At 38.5% G+C, this 27,366-nt stretch overlaps 1 pseudogene; it reads left to right on the plus strand.

Annotated features, from left to right (window-relative positions):
* The first annotated feature begins 21,491 nt into the window (after positions 1-21,491).
* On the plus strand, positions 21,492-21,806 carry LOC105998193 (annotated as a pseudogene).
* The last annotated feature ends 5,560 nt before the right edge of the window (positions 21,807-27,366 follow it).

Here is a 27,366-nt window from a genome sequence, read left to right on the forward strand (position 1 = left end):
GGAGCATGGGAGGTTTTTCCATTTCCTAAATTCTGCTTTAATTTCCTTTTTCAGGTTTGTAAAGTTTTCATCAAAGAGGTACTTCACTTCTTTAGTTAATTCCTAGGTATTTTATTTTTTGTGGGACTGTTACGAATGGAGTTGCTTTCCTGATTTCAGCCACACTTTTCTCATTGTTGGCATACAGAAAAGCCATTGATTTTTGTGGGTTAATTTTATACCCTGCTACTTTGCCAAACTTTCCAATCAGCTTGAGTAACTTGGGAGTGGAGTCCTTGGGATTCTTTAAATATAAGATCATGTCATCTGCAAAGAGGGAAAGTTTTATATTCATAAGATGATTTTGTTGCTTTCTATGTCCCTCCCCCTTAGTATAACCCCTGTTTTCATGGTATTTGATGTTGGTATAATTTGTGGAGGGGAAGGGAAAAAACAAATTGTTTAAATAGGGATACAGGTTGACCCATTGCAGCAATGAAATGTACAACAATGAAATGTCCCTCCCCCACAGTATAACCCCTGTTTTCATGGTATTTGATGTTGGTATAATTTGTGGAGGGGAAAGGAAAAAACAAATTGTTTACATAGGGATACAGGTTGACCCATTGCAACAATGAAATGTGCAACAATGAAATATACAACAATGAAATGTTATGTCAAAAAAATTATCTTTACAACTTTGGCTGGGGAAGTGGTGCTGTAGCTCAAGTGGTAGAGCACTGACCTTGAACTGAAGAATGCAGGGACAGCACCCAAGCCCAGAGTTCAAGCACCATGATCGACCTCCCCTCCCCCCCAAAAAAATATCTACAACTTTGGCTGAGGTGGGAGTGGGGGATGGGAGGGCAGGGATGGTAAGGGGAAACAAAGGAGGAGGCAACAGTGCTTGATAAGAAAAGTACTCATTACTTTGCTCACATAATTGTAATCCCTCTGCATGGTATTTTCACCAAAAAAGAAAAGGAGAGTTTTATTTCACTTTTCCCTAGTCGGATCCCCTTTATGTTTGCATCTTGACTTATTGCTGTAGCTCGGCATTCTAATACTAAATTGGAGAGAAGTGGAGAGAGTGGACATCCTTGTCTCCTTCCTGAGTTTAGAGGAAATGGTTTTAGTTTTTCACAATTAAGTATAATGCTGGCTTTAGGTCTGTCATATAAAACCTTTATTATATTGAAGAATGTTCCATGGATTCCTAGTTTTTCCACAGCCTTCATTATAAAGGGTGTTGGATCTTGTCAAATGCTTTTTCTGTATCTATTAAGATAATCATGTGGTTCTTATCCTTGCTCTTGTTGATGTGATGAATTATATTAATTGATTTGCGTATCTTGAGTCAGCTTTGCATCCCTGAAATGAATCCCATTTGATCCTGCACCAGAATCAACTCCAAATGGATCAAAGACCTCAAAATCAAAGCAGACACCCTGAAAACATTACAGGAAGGAATAGGAGAAAATCTAGGGTGACTTACCACAGGCTGAAATTTTCTTAATAGAGACCCAGAAACACAACAAATCAAAGAAAGGTTGGACAAATGGGATTGCATGGAACTGCAGGGCTTCTGCATAGCAAAGCACATAGCTAGCAAGATCAATAGAAAGCCCATGGACTGGGAGATCTTCACTAGCCTTACTAGGGACAAGGATCTCATATCTAAAATATAAATAGTGCTCAAAAACTTAAATCCCAGGGCTGGGAAACTGGCCTAGTGGTAGAGCGTTGCCTTGGATGCATGAGACCCTGGGTTGGATTCCTCAGCCCCACCTAAGGAGAAAAAAAAAAGCCAGAAGTGGTGCTATAGCTCAAGTGGTAGCACGCAAGCCTTGAGCTGAAGAGCTGAGTGACAGTGCCCAGGCCCACAGTTCAGGCCCCACGACCGGACCAAAAAACAAACAAACAAACTTAAATCTCCCAAAAACAAATCCCCCAAAAAACAAGCACCCCATTAACAAGTGGGCTAAAGACTTAAAGACAAACTTCTCTGAAAAGGAAACAAGAATGGCCAATAGACACTCAACTTCTCTAGCCATGAAAGAAATGCAAATCAACACAACATTGAGATTCCACCTCACCCCAGTTAGAATAGCTATAATCAAGAAATCTAATAACAACAGATGTTGGAGGGGATGTGGCCAAAAGGGAACCCTACCGCATTGTTGGTGGGAATGTAAACTTGTTCAAACACTTTGGAAAGCAGTATGGAGGTTCCTCAAAAGATTGCACATGGAGCTACCCTATGACCCAGCAATCCTACTTTTGGGCATTTACCCAAATGATCACAAACAAGTTCATACTAAAGCTACCAACACAACTATGTTTATAACAGCATTATTCACCATAGCTAAGATATGGAAGCAACCCAGATGCCCCTCAGTAGATGAATGGATCAAGAATATGTGGTATATATACACAATGGAATTCTATGCCTCCATCAGAAAGAATGGCATTGCCCCATTTGTTAGGAAATGGAAAGACTTGGAAAGAATTATATTAAGTGAAGTAAGTCAGGCCCAAAGAAACATGGATCTCATGGTTTCCCTTAATTGCAATAACTAGTATATGTCTGAGGCAAGCAGAAAAGGTCAGATAAGATGATGTTAATGAAAATGAACCCCAAGATAGACAAACAAGTGTTTTTTTTCTTTCTAGCTATTTTTTCTAACATAGTTATAAAGCACCACATTATATATTTTTGCTTTGTATGTCCCTCCCCATAGTACAACCCTTGTTTGCACTGTATTTGATGTTGGTATAATTTGTGGAGGGGAAGGGAAAAAACAAATTGTTTAAATAGGGATACAGGTTGACCCATTGCAACAGTCGAAAAACAAACTTTACAATTTAGACCGGGGGAAGAGGGGGTGGGAGGAGAGTGTAGTTGTAGAGATGGGAGGGAAGGGATGGTAGGGGAAAACAAAGGAGGAGGCAACAATGCTTGTTAAGAAATGTACTCATTACCTTGCTCATGTAAATGTAACCCCTCTGTACAGTTAACTTACAATCAAAAACTTATTTTTAAAAAAAAGACTTAAAAAGAGACTTCTCTGAAGAGGAAATAAGAATGGCCAATAGACACATGAAGAAATGCTCAACTTCTCTAGCCATAAAATAAATTCAAATCAAAACAACATCTAATGGACAATTTAAAATGGCTGTCACTGTGTGTCACCAGGCAGCAATGCAGGAAAGCAGAAGAAGTGGAAAGGAAAGGGATGTACTTAGGCATAAGCAGCCACTATTCACCCCTACTCACCTATATTTACCAAGCACTTCCTTGAGCCTGGCTTTGTGCTAAGTATTAGTATCACAGAGATGGTTTAAAAATGCTCTGGAAGGGCTGGGAAGTTGGCTCAGTGGTAGAGTGCTTGCCTTGCATGCATGAGGCCCTGAGTTCGATTCCTCAGCACCACATAAGCAGAAAAAAAAAGCTGGAAATGGTGCTGTGGCTCAAGTGGTAGAGCGCTAGCCTGGAGCTGAAGAGCTGAGGGACAGCACCCAAGACCAGAGTTCAGGCCCCACAACCGGACCCCCCCAAAAAATGCTCTGGAAGCAACAAGAAAAGACAAATCATTAACAAGGGTGAGCAGTGATCATGAGACTAAGTTACAAATAGTCCAACAGATTGACCGCACAGATTAAGTTATCAGTTCAAGTTCATTTTCATATTTCTTACACTTTCTACAGAATGCAGAAAGCTGGTCAGTTCCTAAGTATGAGCTCTAACTTTAAGGAAGGTATAGGTGAGGCTACCAATTCTTCCAAATCTATCCCCAGGCTTCTTGGAGATAGCAATCAACTTAAAGTTCCAACTTTAGAAGTTGCATATTAATTAAAATTTAAAACAAAAAATAAATGGAGAGATACCAAACACACACATACACACACACACACACACACACACACACTCACTTCTAATTATGAAAGAATATTTTAATCTTTTTCTTCAAATTTCATTAAGTAAAACTCTAAATGCAAAGCCAGGTACCAGTACTTCATGCACACACACACACACACACACACACACACACACTTTAAAGACAAATGTTTACATGAGATTTCAGTATGACTAAGTTGTATCACAAGTTGACCATCATTGAGTACCATCACCATACTAGCATCCAGTCCCCAAGGATGACTAGAGTTCAGACATACAATGACATTCAGCACAAATCAAAAGCAGATCTGTGATAATTCTAAATTGCCGTCTTTCCTCCCAAACCCATCCCAAAGAAAACAAAGTTGACTGGTCATCCAAGGAATCTTCAAAGTGTTTACCAGAGGTTCAGTTTTAAACCTTAATAGTTCTCAGGACATTTAATATGATACAATCTTTATCTTACACAAAAGCAATCTTTCAGCTGAATTATTCAGAGTTAACTTAAAATCCTCCTGAGATAGAAAGGACATAGGAGTAGAATCAAAACTCTGCTCTAGAATGATTTCTCTATACATCAAGGTTTCCCTGCCTGGCTAGGTAAGGAAAGAGCCACATACTTGGAGTAATTGGGAACCAAAATAACCCTAGAATTCTTTGCTTCCTGTGCCTGATTTTAGTCTGCCTCAAAATGTTGGGGACACGGCTGTCTTTCTTCCCCACCCTCCTTCTTTCCCAAATTATTTAGCTACAGTGAGATATACCCCTTCCACAGGCCATAGTGAAGTGAGATGGGAGGAGAGTCAAGGAATGAGAAGGAGAGGCAAAATGAGGTATGATTGACAAAAGAAATGGTTTTTCTTCCTGGACAACTTACACATGCCAGTTTTTTGCATACAGTATGACCTATCATGACCCGCAAAGAATAACATTTTGCCACATTCTTAACTTGCTGTTTTACATATTTTAGGCACTGATGTCTTGGTTTATAATGTGAAGTTAACTTTCTGTAGCTCAGATGATATAGTTTTTAGTGTTTGAGAATAGGATGGAATCTTTCTAAGGGGAAAGCTATGGCATACCTCTCCTCAGAGTAGATTTCAAAGTGGAGTATCAGTAAGTCAGAAATTCTCTGCATATATGTTGTATATATTGCAGCACATTTAGAAAATGGGGATTAAAAGTGCAATTTCAATCAGTGTGCTCAGGGTCATCAGTGGAGAATTGGACTTGAACAAAGTCTGGCAAGTGGCCACAGATGTCTTCAATTCCAAAAATCTGGCCATTCAGGCACATAAGACTTTGGGTAGTGAAGTGATGCTGTGGCTCAAAGTGGTAGAGCAGTAGCATTAAGCAGAAAGAGCTCAGGGAAAGCACCCAGACCTTGACCCATGACCGACAAAAAAAAAAGATTTTTGGTAAAATGGTGTCCACATTCATTGCTACCACCTTGATTAATGGCACAAGCACCAAGGTGTTGCATGACTCTACCAAAGGATTAATGACTATACCCAGAAGAAGGAAGTGGAGAAAGTCAACAAGAATCTCAAACCATCATCAAGCTGGCCATTCTTTATGGAAATAATCAGTTTAAGCAAGACAAGCTGGCACTGATGGAGAAATTTAACCAGTGATACTCACTAGACACTGTTGGAAATGAACTATATACAACTTGGGCGGAGGAGGGTCAAGAGGGAAGAAAATTAGGGCAGGAGTGACATTGTTCCAAAAGAAATGTACACATTACCTGACTTATGTATAGCTGTAACCCCAATGTACATCACCTTTACAATAAAAAAAGTTCATCAGCTTGCCATGACCCTGATCAGTTTCCATCAGGTGGATTACACCTTTGACAGGAATGTGTTAGCCAGGCTGTTGAGTGAATGTTGGGAGCTACTCCAACCAGATCATTCAATGTCAATGTCACCTCACCACCAAGTCACATGGATTAATAATGTCTCCAATCCTTTTTTTTACACTGCGAGTTCTTTTTACTGCCTTGTATAACCTCTTTGAAAATTTTAAACTTCACTTAATAAAACTTTATGGTGACATCAACAAAATGTTGAATATATGAGCATGCGAATTAAGACCTGACTATGATTTATTTGAAGACAGAGCACTGCTGGTTCATGAAGGAAAGACTTTAACAAAAATAAACAATAAGATTACACATATTTCAGAAAGATTTGACCCATTTCAGACAATAATAGTAGTTCTATATTGGCACTTGTTTTATTGGAAGCAGAGTATATTGCCAAAAAATTCTAGTCAGAATTCTCCTCAGAATGGCAGGTCATGGGAAAGATGACTGGTTGATAATGCAAAGGTAGTTACCAAAGAAATATGAGTATGGCTGCAGACCATACTCATGGAGTGCTGCAGTGAATGTTCCTAATATATACAGAGTTGTGAACTTGACTCACTTTTATTCTGTACTATATATATGCATCTCTCTAAGAAGGTAAAAAAAAACTCCTTCCTGCTGTTGTTGGCTTTAAAAAAAAAAGTTTTCAAATCCATTCTTGATTGTGTGTGTGTGCAAGTCATTGATCTTGAACTCTGGACCTGGGCATGAAGCTTTTATGTTCAAGCTTACCACTCTACCACTTGAGCTACAGCTCCACAGCTTACTGGTTGTTAATTGATGATAAGAGTCACATGGACCTTCCTGCCTGGCTTGTTTTGAACTGTAGTCCTCAGATCTCAAACTAGGATCACAGATGTGAACCACTGGCACCCTGGTCACTCTTGATTTTTGTTAAACATTATGTCACTGACATTTAAGATTTCAATGCAAAGCAGTCATGTTGGGTCCTCTGAAAAACAGAAAACTTTGTATCTGAAATCATTACTGTACAATGAAGTATATTATTCATTGCAAATAATTTCCAATGTAAAAATGTACTTCTAAACTTGGGTACTGATTTTCAGTACCAGCAGTGATATTTAAATTCTCAAAAATGTAAAAGCATATCATTTCCTTGAAATCCTTTTCTAGGACTTAACTTTGATGTAATCTTGAAAATGTGCCGAGAAATCTCTATTATTATCCAGTTTCACATGTAAGAGAAAATATAGACTGTTCTGGATCTTGGAACAATAAAAAGCAATGAATGTTATGGGGAAAAAAGTGAATTACCAAGCTGAGCACTGGTGGATCACATCTTTAATCCTAGCTACTCAGAAGGCTGAGATTTGGAGGTCAAGATTCAAAGACAAAGCCAGGCACCGATAGCTCACACCTGTAATCCTAGCTGCTCAAAAGACTGAGATCTGAGGATCACGGTTCAAAGCCAGCCCAAGCAGGAAGGTCCATGTGACTCTTATCATCAATTAACCACCAGAAAACCAGAAATGGTGCTGTGGTTCAAGTGGTAGAGTGCTCATCTTGAGCTGAAAGAGTTCAGGGACAGTGCCCAGGCCCTGAGTTCAAGACCCATGACCAACAAAAAAAAAATTCAGACAGCTTTGGCAGAAAAGTCTGTGAGAGTCTTATCTCCAGTTGACCACCAAAAGGCCAGAGGTGGCATGTGGCTCAAGTGGTAGAATGCTAGCCTTGAGAAAGAAAGAAAGAAAGAAAGAAAGAAAGAAAGAAAGAAAGAAAGAAAGAAAGAAAGAAAGAAAAAAAGAAAGGAAGGAAGGAAGGAAGGAAGGAAGGAAGAAAGAAAGAAAGAAAGAAAGAAAGAAAGAAAGAAAGAAAGAAAGAAAGAAAGAAAGAATAGAAAGAAAGAAGAATGTGAGGCCCTGCCAGACACTGGTGGCTCACACCTGTGATACTAGCTATTCAGGAGGCTGAGATCTAAGGATTGTGGCTCAAAGACAGCCTGGGCAGGAAAGTCCATAAGACTCTTATCTCCAATTAACCACCAGGAAAAAAAAAACCAGAAGTGGAGCTGTGGCTCGAGTGCTAGACAGCACCCACACTCTGAGTTCAAGCCCCACAACCAACAAAAGAAATAAATTTTAAAAAGAATGTAAGGCCCTGAGTTCGAGCCCCAGTATTGATACAAAAGCAAAAAGTATAAACAAAGTACATTACCATCATCTGCAAAAGCAAAAATAGCCAAAACTTAAATGTTTGCATTGTTAAGACATTCATTCAGCATATATTATTTGACATGCATGTACATGATCAGTGTCATTACCCAAAAAATAAATAAGGGAGGAGTAACAATATCTTAAAATGGTCTCTAGCTACCTTTTGGCGTAGCCTTTCTCCCTTATTTCTGCTATAAGTATCCAGAAGAAAGAGTTGTAGCTTAAATACAAGGTGTTAAATAACTAAGATAATATTATCTAATGAAATGGCATGATCTAAATGTTTAGTGAATGTCAGATTCTTCCCTAACAATGTTCAAATTCTTTCTCTTTAACTTGATATTAGTGAGTAGAATCTAGAATGTTTGGAATGCTAATACCACTCCTACATTCTAGATATGGAAAAGAAGGACCTATGTCTGATTCCAAGGATACACACTATGGGTAGAAATTTTTTTCAATAGGACTATAATCATTTAAATGCAAATGGAGTATTTGGCCAGAGTTGCACATACATTATGATCTTAATTTATTAGATTGAGAAATGATCCTTCCTAGCCATTTTGCCCATGAAGAGGGGAACAAGCAAAACACAAGATAAAATGAAATTAAGGAAAAGCAGAATTTCAGAATAGCAGAGAAAGTATCTCTATAAATCTACTTCTCCATATAAGTCATGAAACTATTGGGAAATTTATTCAAATCAACACTTTTTAGAACTCTAGAAATCAATCACAAAGACTTACAAAATCTGAAGGTGAATCTATTTTTAAAAACCAAAACTATTAGAAGCAAAGCACTGGGGGCTCGTGTCTGTAATCTTAATTATTGGACAGGCTGAGATTAAGTCCTGGTAATAGCACAGTAGCCAAATGCTAGCATCAGCCAAGATGCTGCTTTATTCAATGAATGGATAAAGACTCTGTATATGTGTGTGTGCGTGCATGTGTGTGTGTGTGTGTGTGTGTGTAAAGAAAAATGAAATGTCATTTGCAGAAAAGTGATTAGAACTGGAAGTCATCATGTTAAATGAACTAAACTAGACTCAAAGAGCCAAATAGCACAAATTGTGCTTATCTGTAGAATCTAGACCTAAAATATTTTAGGTATAATATATGCATATATATGTGGAGAGAGAGAAGTACATTGTCTATGCATGAAGGTGGCATAAGGCAACTCCTCCAATCATAGAAGGATGAGGGGGCCATGGAAAAAGAGCAATAGAGGGGATTCATCTGTCTAAAGTATAATGTATGCATGAAACTCCTTTGCATAATAATATAGTAAAGAAAATAAATGACAAGAATGCATAACTGGCTCTGCTGGGAGATGGGATTTGAGAGGATAAATGAAAAGGGTAAAGAAGGGTGAATATGAAGTACTTTATATGCACGCATGAAAATAAAACCATGAGACCTGTTGAAATCATTTTTGCAAAGGGGAGGGAGAAAGAGGGAAAAGTGACAAAGGGGTAAATTTGAGCAGTAGACATTGTGGGCAAGTATGTGTGCATGATATTCATAACAGGAATCCTAAGAAGAATGGGAAAATGTGGATAAGCATAAAAAGTACTTAAATACATCATGTAAATTTTCATAACTATGATTAAAACAAAGAAGTTCAAGAAGCTCAAAAATTTTAGCAGAAAATTTCAGATATCCACACATAAACACGTCATAGCTATGTACTTAAAAGTCAAAACAATGGGAAAAAATTCCATTCAGCAGCCTCACTTCATTGCCAGAAATAGACATAGTATGAAGAACACTATGACTGACACTGGCCAGTGTAGACTACCCTGGATTTACTCATCCATGAGGGTGGCTTCCTCAGAAACTCATAAAGAAGCATGGATCTTGAACAAAGTTAGGATTAAATTAGGAAGGATTAAGATTGAGTAGCTTTGAGGGTAAGATCAAAATAGTGACTACTAGAAAAAGTTGTTGGATTTTTAAATTTTTACTTTGTTCATGATTATCTTAAATCTCTTCTGTTATTTCCTCTTCCCTTACTGCTCCATATTTTCACCAGCTACCATGACCAAAGATGATGTTCAAATATTTTAATAGTATTTTAGTTAATGAACATATGTATGCTACAGCTCTGGACTTATTTGCATCCCAAACATTACCAAACGGTGGACTTCAAAACTCTATTGGCTGCTTCTTAATGCTTTCCATCTACTTGTTCTCCTTGTCAGTGACACAGGATTCAGACTGTTTAAACCAAGAAAAACTAGAGGAGCACTTTCCCTGCCCACAGATTTATAGCTGCTGTATAGCCAAGCCATTATCCCCACAGAAACTTTTGCATCACAGGTGCATAATATAAAAATGTGCAGAAAGAATGGAAACTAAAGCGATTGAACTTAACAACTGCTCAAATTCAGACTTTCCTTCATTCAAGTGTGACAGGCCCTGGAGACACATAGCAAGCAAACAAACCTGGCTCCTAGACCCCTATGACCCTGCAGACAGAGAGAGGTGGGGAGGAATGTGCATCAAAACGGAATGACTTTTGTAACAATGGGGATGAACCTGGTGTATGTCCTGCTAAGTGAAATAAACCAGGCACAGAAAGACAGGTACTGCATGATCTCACTTATATATGCAATCTAAGAAAACTGTATGTACAGAAGCAGGGGAGAGGATAGTGGCTAGCAGAAGCTGTGGGGATATGGAAGGATATGGAATAAAAACAGGTTAATCAAAAGAAACAGTTCAGATAAGCAGTAAGAATAAGTTTTAGAGATCTATGGATGAGCATTTATGATAACAATATACTACATATTTCAACTATTTCAAAATTGCTAAAAGAATAGATTTTTTTAAATATTCTCACTATAAAAGAAGATATGTTGGTGAAGCAATTATACATATTAATTAGCTTGATTTAATTTTTCCATATATATATATAAACATCAAAGCCTCATTTTGTATTCCATATATATATATATATATATATATATACAAGAAGAAAGACCTGGCCTGTGATGAAATATCATGAGTTTGGCTTTTAATATGTTGAGTCTGAAGCAACAAAGGGATACATACTGGAAGTTTTGCTATTCACAAAGATACACAGGCACAAAACTCTGAGTATTATTGCCAATACCAACACTGTTATTATCATCATCATTGTCACCACTACCATTTCGCAAAGGCTTTCTATGACCAGGTTCTGAGGTTAAATCTTCACATGCACATATGCACTTGTTTAAAGATTACTATCAATTCATTACAGATATTCAAACATCATTGTACTGTAGAATTACATTATATTATTGTATTAATAGAGAGCAGGATGAGATCACATCTGAATGCTTCTCTATTGGTATCTTCACAAGATTATTGGAGAATAAAACACAAGTGTAAGGCAGCCTGAACAGGCTCAGTGTGAAGGAATCATGGAACCGGAGTGCGTGGAAGGTGATGATCTAATTGACTATCACAGACCTTACATACTATTGGCATAAAATGATATTCATTTGACAATAGGTTAATAACATACGGGCAAATGGGGAGCTCATATTTGAGCTCCCAAAGAATCAACAACCCAAAGAGTAAAGGAGAAAATAAACTGAACAATTTACAAAAGAAGTACAGATGGCCAATAAATGCATAAAAAATATACTCAACATCTGAAAAAAACAAGAGGCAGTAACAATGTTTGACAAGAAATGTTCTCATTACCTTACTCATGTAACTAACTCCTCCATACAGGATCTTTACAATAATTTTTTAATGCTCAAAATCACTGGCCATATTGTATTCATAAGCTGCTTTGGGTTTTGTTTTTGTTTTTGTTTTATTTTAATTACAAAGATGATGTACAGTTACATAAATCAGGTATTAAGTACATTTATTTTTGAACAGTGTCACCTCATTTTCTCAGTTTTTTAAATAAGTTTTTTATTGTGAAAATCCTGTACAGAGGGGTTCTCACAGTTTTTAAGCTACTTTGTTAAATGACAAAAAAAATAAGCCCAAACAGTAAGTGCTGGCAAGGCTTAGGGTAAAGGGGAACTCTTGTACACTATTAGTAGAAATGCAAAGTAATGCAACTATCTAGTATATCAACATGGAGGTTTTTAAAAATCTAAAAATAAAACTAGCACATGATCCTGCAATATCACTCTTGGCCATATACCCCCAAATACTGCAAATTGCAATGTTACTGAGACAGACAACCTATGGAAGCAGCTTAGAGTTCCACATTCAAGAAAATGTGGGGCATATACCAAAAAGAGCATTATTTGGCTATAAAGAATGAAGTTATAACATTGGCAGCCATATGGACAGATCTGAAGATGAGCCTGCTAAGCAAAGTAAGAAAAGTTCAGAAGAACGAAGGCCACATATTTTCTCTCAAAAGCAGAATTTAGTACTAAAAGATACAAATGCATATAGATGTATGCACACATTTGTATGTACAAATACATATAGAATACGATCATAATTGAAGGATTATTTAGAGAGATTATGGAGAAGGATGTTGGAAAATTAATAATATTGAAATATATTATCTATGTGTTCAGATAACATAAGAAGCTCATCAAAAGCTATTAAATCATACTGAGGTAAACAAGGACATGGAATGAAAAAGCAAAAGAGGGGGTTAATCTGACCAATGTATAATGTAAGATGATATAAAATACAATTATGAAATCCTTTTGCATATTAATACACTAAAGAAATTAATACACTAAAGAGCATTAATAACAGGAACATATATAATAGGCTCTGTTGGGAGATGGAAGGTGAGAGGGTGAATGGGAGAGTAGAGGAGGGTGATTATGGTCAAAGCACTTTATACTCATATATGAAAATGGAACAGTGAAAGTGAGTGCCTGTGGCTCCTAGCTGTTCAGGAAGCTGCGACCTAAGGATTGCAGTTCAAAGCCACCCCAGGCACCCATGAGACTCTTACATCCACTTAACCACCAAATAGCTGGAAGTGAAGCTGTGTGTCAAGTGGTAGAGTGCCAGCCTTGAGCAAAAAAGCTCAGGGACAGCACCCAGGCCCAGAGTTTAAACTCCAGGACTGACACTCTCTCTCTCTTTCTCTCTCTCTCTCTCTCTCTCACACACACACACACACACACAAGCACAGTATGGAAATATTACAATAGAACCCCATTGTACAACCAATATATGCTAATAAAAATAAATTTTTGTGTATGATCCTGGGACTTGAACTCTAGACCTAGGCGCTGTCCCTGAGCTTTTTTAACTCAAGATTAGCACTCTACCACTTGGGCAACAGCTCCAGCTCTGTTTTGTTTTTGGGGTTTTGTTTGTTTGTTGTTTGTTGGTGGTTAATGAAGATAAGATTCTCATGGACTTTCCTGCCCTGGCTGGCTTTGAACAATCTCATGATCTTCAGATCTCAGCCATCAGCACCTGGCAATAAAAAAATACTTTTTTTGTCTTCTTATCTCAGTTTTATTGTGTGAAATTAAGAAGAGAAAAAAACAACTCATACTGGTATTGAGAAATCCTTACTTTTCCAAGCAAAACATGTACTGTGTTAATTTATAATTGAAAAAAAATGTTTGCGTACATTTAGAGTAGTACCAAAATCACAAGCTTGGTTCCATGAGAATTTAGACCCTTCTGGGAAATATAATGCAAGATAAATCATACAGCAGGTATAGCCAGTTATGCCTCACAAACTGAAATAATCACAACAAATCTTTGCAAATTTTAAAAGCTACATTTAGGACAACACTTTCTTCGCTAATATGGATAACAGCTTCAGCAGTGCATCAAACAATCATTACATTTGAACACATGAAGAATACAAACAAATCACAGAAAGACCAGGATTTATTCAGACAGTTTTGTTGATTTTTTATCTTTATATATTTACTAGTCATATGACCTGAGACAGGTCATCCAATCACTTTGAGATATTTTTGTGGCAGTTGTTATTTAAAAGCATGTCAGTGATGCTCATGAGGTCCTGTTTTTGTTAATGAGGGCTGTGAATGGATTTCAGTGTTTGAAGGGCAAAAGGTGTAGAAAGCCTGAAAAGTTAATAGTTAAGGAGCTATATAACATGACAACATTTTTGTTTTGTTTTGTTTGATGTAAGCCATCTCTTCCTGTGTGTCTATTAATGAAATAATCTTCCAAACTGTAGGTCAAAGGGGAGTAGGCCCAACAACTATTACAAGGAACTTAGGAAAAAAAGCCACTAAAGAGAGAACAACGAGGTAAAAAAAATAAAATTTTTAGGGCTAGGAAGGTAAAAATAAATTTTTAGGGCTGGCAGTGGTAGAGTGCTTGCCTTGCATGTATGAGGTCCTGGATTCGATTCCTCAGCACCACATAAGCAGAAAAAGTCAGAAGTGGCGCTATAGCTCCAGCAGTAGAGCACTAGCCTTGAGCTGAAGAGGTAAGGGACAGAGCCCAGGCCCAGAGTTCAGGCCCCATGACTGGTCAAAAAGATTTTTTAATAAATAAATATAGGTACTTATAGGGCAGGAGATTTAATTTATCAGGTAGTGATGGCAGTCTCCTTTCAAGTAGAAAACTGACTAATACAACAGACCCAGTTTTTTAAGCTTTTTTCCTAATGTATGTTTTTTTTAGCACCTTTGTCAAGAATTAGATGTCAGTATCTGCTTGGGCTCATTTCTGGATCTTCTCTGCTATTCCACTGGTATACATGTTTGTTTGTGTACTAATATCATGCTATTTCATTACTATGGATCGGTAGTTCAAAGTCAGGTATATACCTCCAATATTGTTTTTGTTTGTTTTGTTGTTGTTTTCCTCACTATTGTTTTCATTATTCAAGGTCTTTTGTGTCCACATATAAATTTAAGATTAAATAATCCTAAATTCTATTTATGTGAAGAATATCATTGGAATTTTGATGGTAATTGCACAGTTTGCATATTGCTTTTGGTAGTATGGCTACCTTATCAAGATGTATTCTGCCAATCCATGAACATGGGAGATCTTTCCATATTCTAGTGTCTTCTACAATTTCTTTGTTTAGTACTTTATAGTTTATTTGTATAGATAGTTAAGAACTTTAGCTAACTTTATGCCTGGGTTATTTTTAAGGCTATTACAAACTAGAATGCTTTCCTGACATCTTTTTCAATGCATTTTTTGTAAAATTGTTGTACAGAGGGGTTACAGTTACATGAGTTAAATGAGTACATTTCATAGTGAGCATTGTTATCTCCTCCTTTATTTTCCCCCTACCATCACTTCCCTCCCCACCTCCCCAACTCCTCCTGCCCCCCCCTCACCCCAACATTGTAACGTTCATTTTCAATATAGTGTCCTGTACATCTCAACGTCACAATGGGTCAGCCTGCATCCCCATTTAAGCATTCTGCAATATCTCTTCCCCTCCCCTCCCACCGGCAACAAATCTAGTGAAAACAGGGGTTATACCATGGGGGAAGAACATACAATAGAAACAAAAAAATCACATAGTGTGTTGTAAATACATTAAAAACACTAGCAAGCAAGAAAAAAAACTCTTGTGTCCCTGTCGGGGTACATTTTGCTTAACATTATATTATCTCATGTGGTCATATGTACAAAGCCTTTGACCTACTCTGCTTGTCCTAGACATGCACTAGTCACTGCAAACAAAGGAAACCATGGGACCTATGTTTTTTGGGCCTGGCTTACTTCACTTAATATAATTTTTTTCAAGTCTTTCCATTTCCTGACCAAAAAAAGGCAATGTCATTCTTTCTGACAGAGGTATAGAATTCCATTGTGTGTGTACATATATATATATATGTATATCACATTTATATATATATATATATATCACATTTTCTTGATCCATTCATCTACTGAAGGACATCTGGGTTGGTTCCATATCTTAGCTATTGTAAATAATGCTGCAATAAACATAGTTCTGCTGGTGGCTTTGGTATGACCTTGTTTGTGATCATTTGGGTAAATGCCCAAAAGTAGGATTGCTGGGTCAGAGGGAAGCTCTATGTGGAGTCTTCTGAAGAACCTCCACACTGCTTTCCAGAGTGGTTGAACAAGTTTACACTCCCATCAACAATGCAGTAGGGTTCCCTTTTGGCCATCCCTTCCAGCATCTGTTGCTACTAGATTTCTTGATTATAGCCATTCTAGCTGGGGTGAGGTGGAATCAGAGTGTTGTCTTGATTTGCATTTCTTTTATGGCTAGGGAGGTTGAGTATTTCTTCATGTGTCTATTAGCCATTCTTATTTCCTCTTCAGAGAAGTCTCTCTTTAAGTCTTTATTTAGCCCATTTGTTAATTGGGCAGTTATTTCTTTGATGATTTGTTGTTGGGGGATTTTTGTTGGAATATGGAAAGGCTACTGGGATTTTGTACATTGGTTTTGTGTTCTGCTGTTTGCTTAAAGTATGTATCAGACCTAAGTCTTCTAGTGGAGTCATTGAAGACTTTTAAGTATAGAACCATATCCTTTATGAATAATTTGAATTTTTCTTTCCTGTTTGTATCTCCTTCATTTCTTTCTTTTATTGCTCTGGATAATAAAACACTGCATTAAATAAGGACTGTTGCAGATTGCCTTTTTCCTGACTTTAGAGGAAATAATTTCAGTTTTATCATTCAGTGTAATGGTGGTTATAAAATTCTTATCCATCATCTCTATAATGTTGAGATATAAATTCTGGTTCTAGTTTATTCAGAGCTTTGATCATAAAAGGATGGTGAATCTTGTCAAAGGCTTTTACTTCATCTAAAGAGATGATGGTATGATTCTTGTTCTTGCTTCTGTTTATGTAACATTACATATCAATTTGCATCCCTGGACTAATCAAATCGATAATCATATATGATCTTTTTAATGAGTTATTGAGTTCAGTTTGAAAGTATTTTATTGAGGATTTCTGCATCTATATTCATCAAAGAAATTGGCCTATAGGCTTCTTTTTTGTTGAATCTTTATTGGGCTTTTGTATCTGGCCTCACAGAATAATTTTAGAAGTTTTGCTTGTCTTTGTGTGTTGTAGAATAGTTTCAGTGGCAAAGTTGTTTGCTATTCCTCTACAGAGATTTTTCACTTCAATAGTGAATCTATCCAGTCCTGGGCTTTTCTTCCTTGTCAGGTTTTTAAAATTACTGTTTCAGTATCATTACTTGTGTTTTAAGTGATTTGTATCTTCTTGGACATCTGTATCTAAAAATCTGTCCATTTCTTTCATATTTTTCTGTTTATTGGAGTTTAAGTTTCCCTAATAATCCCCTGGATTTTCCTTCTTATAGTTCTCCTAAGAATTTGTCAAGTGTGTTCATTCTTTCAAAGAACCAACTCTTTGTCATTGATCCTTTATTGTTATTATTCTATTATTATATATTTTATTGTTATATATATTTCATTAATTCCAACTCTGATTTTTTAATTCTTCCTTTTTCCTAAGTTTTGATTTCACTTGTTCTTATATTTTTAAGATTCTTAGACATATCATTAGGCTATTTATTTAGCATATCCCTGACTTTTATTACTGTAAGGTTGCTGTAGAGAGGGGTGACAGTTGCTTAAGTCAGGTAATGAGTACATTTTTTTTGAACAGTGTCACCTCTTGTTCGCCCAGATTTTCCTTCCCAATCCAAGAAATGGAAACAAGAGGTTTTATGTTATTTTGCTTCTTGTTTTTTTGTTGTTGTTGTTTAGTTTTGGTTTGTTTTTGTTTTGTTTTTCTCCTTTGTCACTGTTTCTGCTTTCTATACCTTTTGACTTGTATGTAAGTAAATCTATTTGGAGGAGAGCAAGGGGGAGTACAGAAATAGTGGGACAAAGGGTAAACAAATGCAGCAATCATACTCACTAGACACTATTGAAAATGACCTATTCCTGATTTTTTAACTGTAGGCATGTATAGCAATAAAATTAGTTCTTGGGACTGCTTTCATTGCATCTCATAGATTTGAATATGTTGAGGTTAATTTTACATTTGCTTCTAGGAATTTTCTATGCCCCTCTTATTTCTTCAATGACCCATTGGTCATTCAAAAGAACATTGTTCAATCTACATATGTTTTCATGTCCTGTATTTTCTCTTGCAGTTACTCTCATTTGATTTCATGGTGCCTGATTAAACATAGGAAATCAGTTCAAAAGTTCTCATATTTGTTAAAAACTTGCTTTATATCCTAAAATTTTACCTATTTTGGAGAAAAATTGTGGTCTGATGAAATGAATGTATACTCTATTGCTGTTGCATGGGAAATTCTGTAGCTGTCTATTAATTTCATTTGACCTATTTTATGGAAGTGGAAAATCTACTGGTAAGATCTACGGGTACCAAAGTCATACACTCAGCCGTGTTAGGGTATACCTGTGCTTTTATTTCCAGTATTATTTGTTTTATGAAGAGAGTTGAATGGGTTTTTAAATAAAGAATCAGTGATTGTAGACAATGAAAAGGTAGCTTGCCCTCTTCATGTCTATTGTCCAAATGGTTGTGTCCAAAAAAGCTGTTTTATCCCACACTCCTACCTTGTTCCTTGTTGAAATAAAACAGGGGTTGATTTGTCCTGCTCCTGGATACCTGTAACATTTGTACAAAAATATCTTCTATGAAATTAGTTGTTCTGAAATTTAGTATGTATAATTAGAAATAGCATCTCCTTCTGACAGATTAGTCATTTTAACAATATGAAGGTTTATGCATATATATCAAAAATACATTGTACATTGCAAATATATTCCACTTACGTATTTTCACATAAATATATGCAAGTAAAGTAGTATTTTTCCATGAGTCTGAGACATCCCAGCTGCCCTTGGGTAATTACTGAGAGCGTCCCATTCCATTCATACTATCTCAGCTCTGTCAAATACCAGTATGGGCACAGTACTAGAGAACCAATAGTTCTAGAGGTCCTTGGGACTTGTCCTTTTCCCTTTTTTCCCACTGGTACTTCTTAGCAACTATCTTAATAGGGCCCTATCCTGCCATCGTCTTTTGTCCCATTACAATGTCTATTATTTCTCCATGTTCTTCAGTGTGTCATTTCAGGTGCCATATGGTGCTGTGTCCCTGAAACTTTGGATGTGCCTGCCAAAGCCACAATGATGTTCTTCAAAGACAAAAGACAAAAGCCCACCTATCCCTCCTAGAGTCCAGTGACAATTTACCCTATAACCTTTTCTCTAGACTTTAGACTGTTTCCTTGTAGTGAATATTGGGATACTATGGACTTTACACTGACTCTGACTTTCCATTTTCCTTTCTCTTTTGATCAGGCTTCTGCCCCACACTCCCATGCCAGTCAGCTAATAAAACTACAAATAGTTCCTACTTGCTGGGTGCTGGTGGCTCATGCTTGTAACCCTAGCTACTCAGGAGACTGAGATCTGAGGATAACAATTCAAAGCCAGTTCAGGCAGGAAAGTTCATAAGCCTCTTATCTCTGATTAACTACCAAAAAGCCAGAGGTGTAGCTGGGTGCCGGAGCACAAGTGGTACAGCACTAATCCTGAGTGAAAAGCTAAGAGACGGTGCTGAAACCCTGAGTTCAGTAACAGCACACAGAAAAGTTCCCACTATAGTTTGTCCCTCCAGCAATCAGTCCTAACCACCTATTGTTATGGGTTGTAATGTGTCACCCAAAAAGAAATTCTGGAGCCCTGATCCATGGCAACTATAAACCTTACTTGGGAATAGAGTCTTTGCAGGTATACTAATATGCTCAAGATAAAATGACATTAATAGTCCAATACGACCAATATCCTTCTAAGAGGAGAGGGAAAGACATGTTTAGGCAGAAATACATCTGACGAGACAGACAAAGACTAGGGCATTTCCACTCTTCACTAGCAGGAAACATTTGGAGTGAGCCACAACTAAAAGCTAGAAATATTATCCAGGGTTTCACAGTAACTACAACCTTGCTGGTACCTTGATCTTGACATTTTCCCTCTAGAACTCTGAAAGAATAAATTTCTGTTGTCTTAAGCACCAAATTTAGAGGACTTTGTGATAACCATCTTAAGAAACTAATGTACCTACTTTGGCTGAAGCTAGGGCCCAGTACCACTCCTGCTCTTAGACATTACCAACTACTCCATCACGTTATGCTTTATTTTTCTGACATATTTGCAAACCACGGAGACTTAAGAGGCAAAGTAGAAAATCCTGCTCACTTTAGAAATAAAAGAGTGAGTCAGAAGACAGACTTATTTTCTGCTGCTTTAAAAGCTATGCCAGTATCACAAATGATGGTGTTCAGCCGCCTCATCATTCCAGCAGATAAATAGGTGTGAGTTTGGGTGGAGGTAGAGGGAAGAATGAGACACGAATAAGGAATTACCCCTCCCTTCAGAGTGATATGTTAAACTATCACCTCAATATCAAATCCAGATAAGCTGGGAGGTCTCATCTTCTTCCCAATGCACACACAGAGAAACACACATTTTCCATTAAATGCCAAGGTCACCCACAAGTGGAGCTGTGTGGAGAAGTTGTACAGCACCTGCCTACATATGTTTGGCCCAGTGCCCTCTCTTTGCTTCCTCTCTGATCAGAAGCACATTTATCTGCAGCTTTTTTAAAGGCACAAAAATAAAGAATCTCTCCTAGACTGTTTGTGTTTCTTCAAACCAGTTCCAGACCATTCACAGTATTTTGGTTGAACTTCAATTATGACATCCTATTGAATTTATTTTGCTCAGATGAATACAATGGGGAATTCATCTTAGATCACTATTAATATCTCTTGTTCCAAAGCTGATTCTTTTCTTATTTCTTTCCACTTCTCTTGTGTTCTCTAAGGGAACAAAGAAGTCACCCTATTCCAATCCTTTGTTCTCTACTACTTCTTCCTCCCAGTCCTTTTTTTCTACTTTCCTCTCTCTCCTCTCTCAGGTTTAGCCCTTTCTATTTATCTTTTTCCTGGCTCACTTCAGCCTTCCTTCCTCCACCCACCACCACCTGCAATGACCATCACAACAGCCAAAAACTATTTATGACATGAGAGACTTTGTCCTTCAGTACATCATGTTCTTTCTGGTTTATCTTCCTCCCCTCACTTCACCACCATCGGGTACTCAAACAAGGTTTTCTGGGGTCTGATACATATCTAAATTCTTGATTGTCACTAGCCATGTCACCTTAAACATGCTTTGTAATCTCTCTTTGCCTTGGTTTATACAAAAAAAAAGCTTGTTCTTTTCATTTGTAAAATTCAGATTATAATGCTGGGAGGTTGACGGGGGGAGGAGATTGGTTTCTTTTTGTTGGTCATGGGGCCTGAACTCTGGGCCTGGGTGCTGTCCCTCAGCTCTTCAGCTCAAGGATAGCGCTCTACCACTTAAGCCACAGCGCCACCTCCGGCTTTTTTCTTTTTGCTTATGTGGTGCTGAGGAATCGAACCCAGGGCCTCATGCATGCAAGGCAAGAGCTCTACCACTGAACCACCTTCCCATAATGCTGTTTTGTTTTGTTTTTCAACTTGTAATGCTTAAAATGCACAGAAAGTGACCCGAGGGGAGTCCAGCAGGACTAGCTGGCCTGCGTCCATCAGTGATCAGCGGACCAAGGTGATCGTGGACCGAGGACGCGCGGTCCCCTGGGCCCTCCGCCATGTGGAAGCTGAGCCAGAGCGGGGTGCTTCTGGACGAACCCCGGAAGGAGGAGGACAACCCCGCACGGGCCACTGCAGCCCGGGTGCAGGTTCAGGAGAAGGAGCTTCTCTGTTTAGTAAAGACGACAAACAACCTCTGCTCAAGAGATGCAAATCTCCCAAATCCAAAGTAATGAACGTACGACTGAAAGAAGAGTTGAAGGCAGAGAAGAAATCTGGATTTGGAGGACAGTTTGGTTTTAAAACAGAACAACCAGTCTCGAAACCCAGATGAGATGGAAAGTTGGGAACCCCCCGCCCCACCCCCATCCTGACTCAGTTCTGCTCACCCTGACTTGGGGTGTAGCCACTCACCCTGGGTTGGCTGGAACGGGGACACCAAGGGGTACACCAGCTCAGCCAGCAGCTCCCGGTCGGCGGGGAAGTTGATCAGCATTGGGCGACACAGCAAGGGCCAGCTGAAGGGCACGATGGAGGAATGAGCAGAGGAGCCCTGTTACGTTTGTCGAGCCTTGAGTTTGGGGTTTGCTGGGCCTGACGACCCTCTGCTAGCACACCATTAAGTCACCCCACCCTCCCTCATTCTAGAAGTCCGCAGAGTGCCTGAGAGAGCCTGGTGGCCCCTGGTGGCGTTTGTTTGCCTTACCTTGGACATGTCCATATTTGCTGAACCTGGACATGTGCATCTTTGATGCTGTCCAGGGAGATAGAGAAATGACTTGACGTCTCCACAAAGTGAAGCTGGCTTGGGTCACCGCCTTTCATGGCCTGTCGCCTTCTCCCTGTATGTGGCAGATGCTGCTTGACTTGAAAATGTGGCAGCGGAGGCACCAGGTGCATCTTCCGAAGCCACATGAGTTCTGTGTAACCCTATTAAAGAACATGTGAACAAATGACATGCTGAGCAGGCTGCGTGCAGTAGAACACCAGCCCCTCCTGCTGCCTGCCATGCCCCCAGTGGCAGCAAGATTCTGGTGGGGATTTTAGATTTTCTTCTCTTCAACTTTTAAACACTGACCTTTATTGTCTCCAAAAAATCTGCTGTCTTATTTTACTTTACATATTATAAAGAAATGCTATAAAATGTGGATGTTATCATGAAAATGGCAATACTTCCAAAGATTACTTACAAATTCAATGTTATACCTATCAATAGTTCAACCTCATTCTTCAAGGAATAGAAGAGGCAATCCAAAATTTCATATCAAAAAATAAAAGACCCCCAATAGCAAAAACAAGACTTAACAGAAACAACAGCGCTGGAGGAATATCAATACCAAATTTCAAACTCTACTACAAAGCCACAGTAATCAAAACAGCTTGGTACTGGCACAAGAACAGACCTTAGGATCAATGGAATAGAATTGAAAGCCCAGAAATGAACCCACAGACCTATGGCCTCCTAATCTTTGATAAGGGAGCTAAAAGAGTAGAACGGAAGAAAGACAGCCTCTTCAGGAAATGGTGTTGGCAAAATTGGTTAATCACTTGTAGAAAAGTAAAGCTAGATCCTTATAGATCACCCTGCACCAGAATCAACTCCAAATAGATCAACGACCTCAAAGTCAAAGCAAACACCCTGAAAACATTACAGGATGGAATAGGAGAAACCCTAGGTCTCCTTAGCACAGGCCAAGATTTTCTTAATAGAGACCCAGAAACACAACAAATCAAAGAAAGGTTGGACAAATGGGATTGCATGGACATTGCAAAGCTTCTGTGTGGCAAAGGACATAGTTAGCAAGATCAACAGAAAGCCCATGGATTGGAAAAAGATCTTCACTAGCCATACAACGGACAAGGGTCTCATATCTAAAATATAATTAGAACTGAACAAACTAAATCCCCCAGCAACAAATCCTCAAAGAAACAACTGCCTGATAAATAAGTGGGATAATGACTTAAAGAGAAACTTCTCTGAAGATGAAAGAAGGATGGCCAATAGACATATGAAGAAATGCTCAACCTCTCTTTCCATAAAAGAAATGCAAATCAAAACAACATTGAGATACCACCTCACCCCAGTTAGAATCGCTATAATCAAGAACTCTAATAACAACAGATGCTGGAGGGGATGTGGACAGAAGGGAACCTTACTTCATTGTTGGTGGGAGTGTAAACTTGTTCAACCACTTTGGAAAGCAGTATGGAGGTTCCTCAAAAGATTCCACATAGAGCTCCCCTATGACCCAGCAATCCCACTTTTGGGCATTTACCCAAATGATCACAAACAAGAGCATACTAAAGCTACCAGCACAACTATATTTATCACAGCATTACTCACCATAGCTAAGATATGGAAGCAACCCAGATGCCCCTCAGTAGATGAATGGATCAAGAAAATGTGGTATGTATATACAATGGAATTCTATGTCTCCATCAGAAAGAAGGACATTGTCCCATTTGTTAGTAAATGGAAAGACTTGGGAAAAAATTATATTAAGTGAAGTAAGTCAGGCCCAAAGAAACATAGGTCCCATGGTTTCTCTTATTTGCAATAACTAGTATATGTCTGAGACAAGCAGAAATGGTCAGATCATTTGATGTTAGGCGAAATGAATCCCAAGATAAGGACTCAAGTGGTTTTTTTTCCTTGCTTTGTATGTCCCTCCCCCACAATTTAACCCTTGTTTTCACTGTATTTGATGTTGTTATAATTTGGGGAGGGGAAAGGAAAAAACAAATTGTTTAAATAGAGATTCAGGTAGCCCCATTGCAACAATGAGATGTACAAGACATTATGTTGAAAAAGGAACTTTACAACTTTGGCAGGGAGGGGAAGGAAGATAGGAAAGGATGGGAAAGAGAAACAAAGGAGGAGGCAATAATGCTTGATAAGAAATGTACTTATTACCTTGCTCATTTAATTGTAACCCTCTGTACAGTATATTCACAATAAAAAATAAATAAATAAAATAAAGACATGAATTACTTGATAATTTAAAAAATTCTTAGAAATCACTAGCTTATTCATTACAGAGTTAAAACTGTGTAACATACTGAAGTGCCTCTATGTTCCCAAGTGTTTAGTTTTCTGTGTGCAATTCCATTTTGTGGTTGACATTGTGTTGGATTAGGAAGAAGTCCTTTTTCTCCTGCAGGCAGGAGTCCTGGCCTCTACTGTCTCTTGCTCTTGACTGTTTCTCTAGAAACTGTTTCTCTGTGATGCCATGTGACAGGCCCAACACAGGGTGCTGCTTAGCAGCAGTTGGTGCAAAGATTTCTTTGGTAAGAGTGGTTTGACAGAAGAGGTTTATTATTTTTTGTTTTGTTTAAAGACAAAAGCTTCCGATTGTGCTGTGCATTCCCTCTCCCAGGGGAACTAGAAGCAAAACTCTCGTGCCCTTGATTCCGCCAGTGTGTTCCACTGTGCCCTTTGACCCTGTGGTTCCACTGGGTGTACAATATGCACCATAGTGGGTCAAAGCGTATCTTTAATAGAACAACGGACAGAGGCATCTGTCATTTATAGTATGGCTATAGATGTTTATCCATCTGTTTTTTTTGGGGGGGGGTTCCTGTCATGAGGCCTGAACTCTGGGCCTGGGCGCTATCCCTCAGCTCTTCAGCTCAAGGCTAGCGCTCTACCACTTGAGCCACAGTGCCAATTCCGGTTTTTTTCTTTTTGCTTATGTGGTGCTGAGAAATCGAACCCAGGCCTCATGCATGCAAGGCAAGCGCTCTACCACTGAGCCAACTTCCCAGCCCATATCCATCTGTTTATCCATCCACCATCCACCTCTCCCTCTGTCCATCTACCTGACCTTCAATGCATCCATTGCCTTTTTAAAATAGAATAGTTCATGTATTGAGTCTTGCAAGGGGAACATGCTTTAAATGGTATTCAATTTTTTAAAAATTAGGGGAAAAAATGACCTGAATTATAAACACTTTGCTACTAGTACTTGTCCTTTGCATTCTACCCTCCTAATATTGGCCATTGAACTATATAGTGTGCTCTACAACAAAGACAGAACTTCTCAAGAGTGATTTTTTTTCAGAGCTTTGTTTCTAACTGGCAAAGAGAAATATTTGATCAGGGCACTTAAAATTTGGTGTAAGGGATAAATGGGATAGGGGAAGACCATAAAAAAGAGTTGTATTCTCTGCTCAATGTAAACAGGTTGAGTTACTTTTGTGGTTGTATGAGAGAAAAAGAGATAGACACGAAGATAGACAGACAATGACAGAGACAGACACAAAAAGACACAGAGATACCTACATACATATAGAGAAAGAGAGGTTTGCAGGCAAATAGAGTCACAACCCAGACATCCCAGTGCCCAGAAGCTATGCTGATCTTGTCACCTCAATCTTATCACCAGGATCTCTGTGGTAAGAGTGGTCCCTCTTTGCTAGCTTCCCTTAAGTTTTGCCTCCAGGAGAGAAATTATTGAACATTTTAGTGCCTCTCCTTATCATATTCAAGTCTATTATGTTAGTGCAGAGTTCCAGTAGGCATCCATATGACAGACAGATCGACTCGTGTGCTCCAGGTGCTGTTGCCTCAGGAATCTCTGACCCTCACAAGCCTGTAGTCCTAGGCCCTCAATGTCACAATCTATTCTACTCCAAACTTTCTCAGGGTGTCTAAACCTTACCGAGTGTTTGCTACCACCAGGTCACTTCCAATTCTGTATTTAAAATTAAGAAATGAAAGAGTGTCTTTGTTTTACCCCATTAATTCATTAGAAACTCTGCCTCTTTTTAGCTTCATCCAAAGAAATCCATCCTTGAAACATTGTGTGCTTGGCCATTCCCTGAGGATATCAAGGGCTGTGTCTCACTACTGCACTCTATCCCACCACCCCGCCCCAGCCTCCAGCAGTCCACAAATTTCCCTTTCTGTCTCATATAGAGAAGCCTCACTCTCTTCTTTGAAGCCTGAGTCCCAGCTAGCAGAAGGGCGCCAAAACAATGTGTCTCTGACTAGGAACTCAATGACAATTGAAATTTTCTTTTTATATGCAACTATAGTACACTGCAATATAGGAGATTCTGCATAAGGGAAGAGGTAAAAGCAGTAGCTTTCATACATAGATTTGAAAGTCTACCTCAGACACTGGCCCAGAATACATAAGTGCTTAATGGAGAAAGCACAGTCAGAAAGGAAACAAGAAACAGTGAAGAAGAGAAAAGAAAGGTAGAAAGAAATGCTGTGATCCATAGGTTACTGAAGACTCAGAGGATTCAGGTAAGACATAGGCCATCTTTCCACCCTTGTTTCCTTTTCTGTTGTACTTTCCTTTTCTGTTGTACTGGGGATGTGATGGATCTTCATTCTTACTTCCCTGATACATATGGTCATTTAATGGTTCATTATACTGAAACACTAATCAGTCAATTCCAAATGAACTCCTGTACCAAAAAGTATCTCAGAGAGCGAATGTCAGGGTAACTCAAATACACAATTGGAGCTCATAGTTGGCACCAGTGGCTCATGCCTATAATCCTAAATACTCAGGAGGCTGAGATCTTAGGGTTTCAGTTTGAAGCCAGCCTCGTCCGAAAAGTCCATGAGACTCTTATCTCCAATTTACCAGTAAAAGCTGGAAGTGAAGATGTGGCTCAAGTGGCAGAACACCAGCATTGAGTAAAAAAGCCAAACAAGAGCATACTGTCCGTGCCCTGAGTTCAAGCCACTGTACTGGTATCAAAAAATAAATAAATAAAACAGATAGAAACTCATTAATAGCTCAAGCTGATTCAGCTTGTCAAGCTGGACTCATTTAAGAGCAAGCTGAATGTCTTCCTAGGTAAAGGAAGGCAGTCCCCTGATCGTGAGAATAGAAAGCTGTTTGCTGACAGGAGCTTCCCATCGTCTGTTAACTAGGAAACATAACTATTTTTCATAGTGTGAATGTTTCCCCAACT

The sequence above is a fragment of the Dipodomys ordii genome, unplaced genomic scaffold (assembly GCF_000151885.1).
Source record: "Dipodomys ordii isolate 6190 unplaced genomic scaffold, Dord_2.0 Scaffold158, whole genome shotgun sequence".
NCBI lineage: Eukaryota > Metazoa > Chordata > Mammalia > Rodentia > Heteromyidae > Dipodomys > Dipodomys ordii.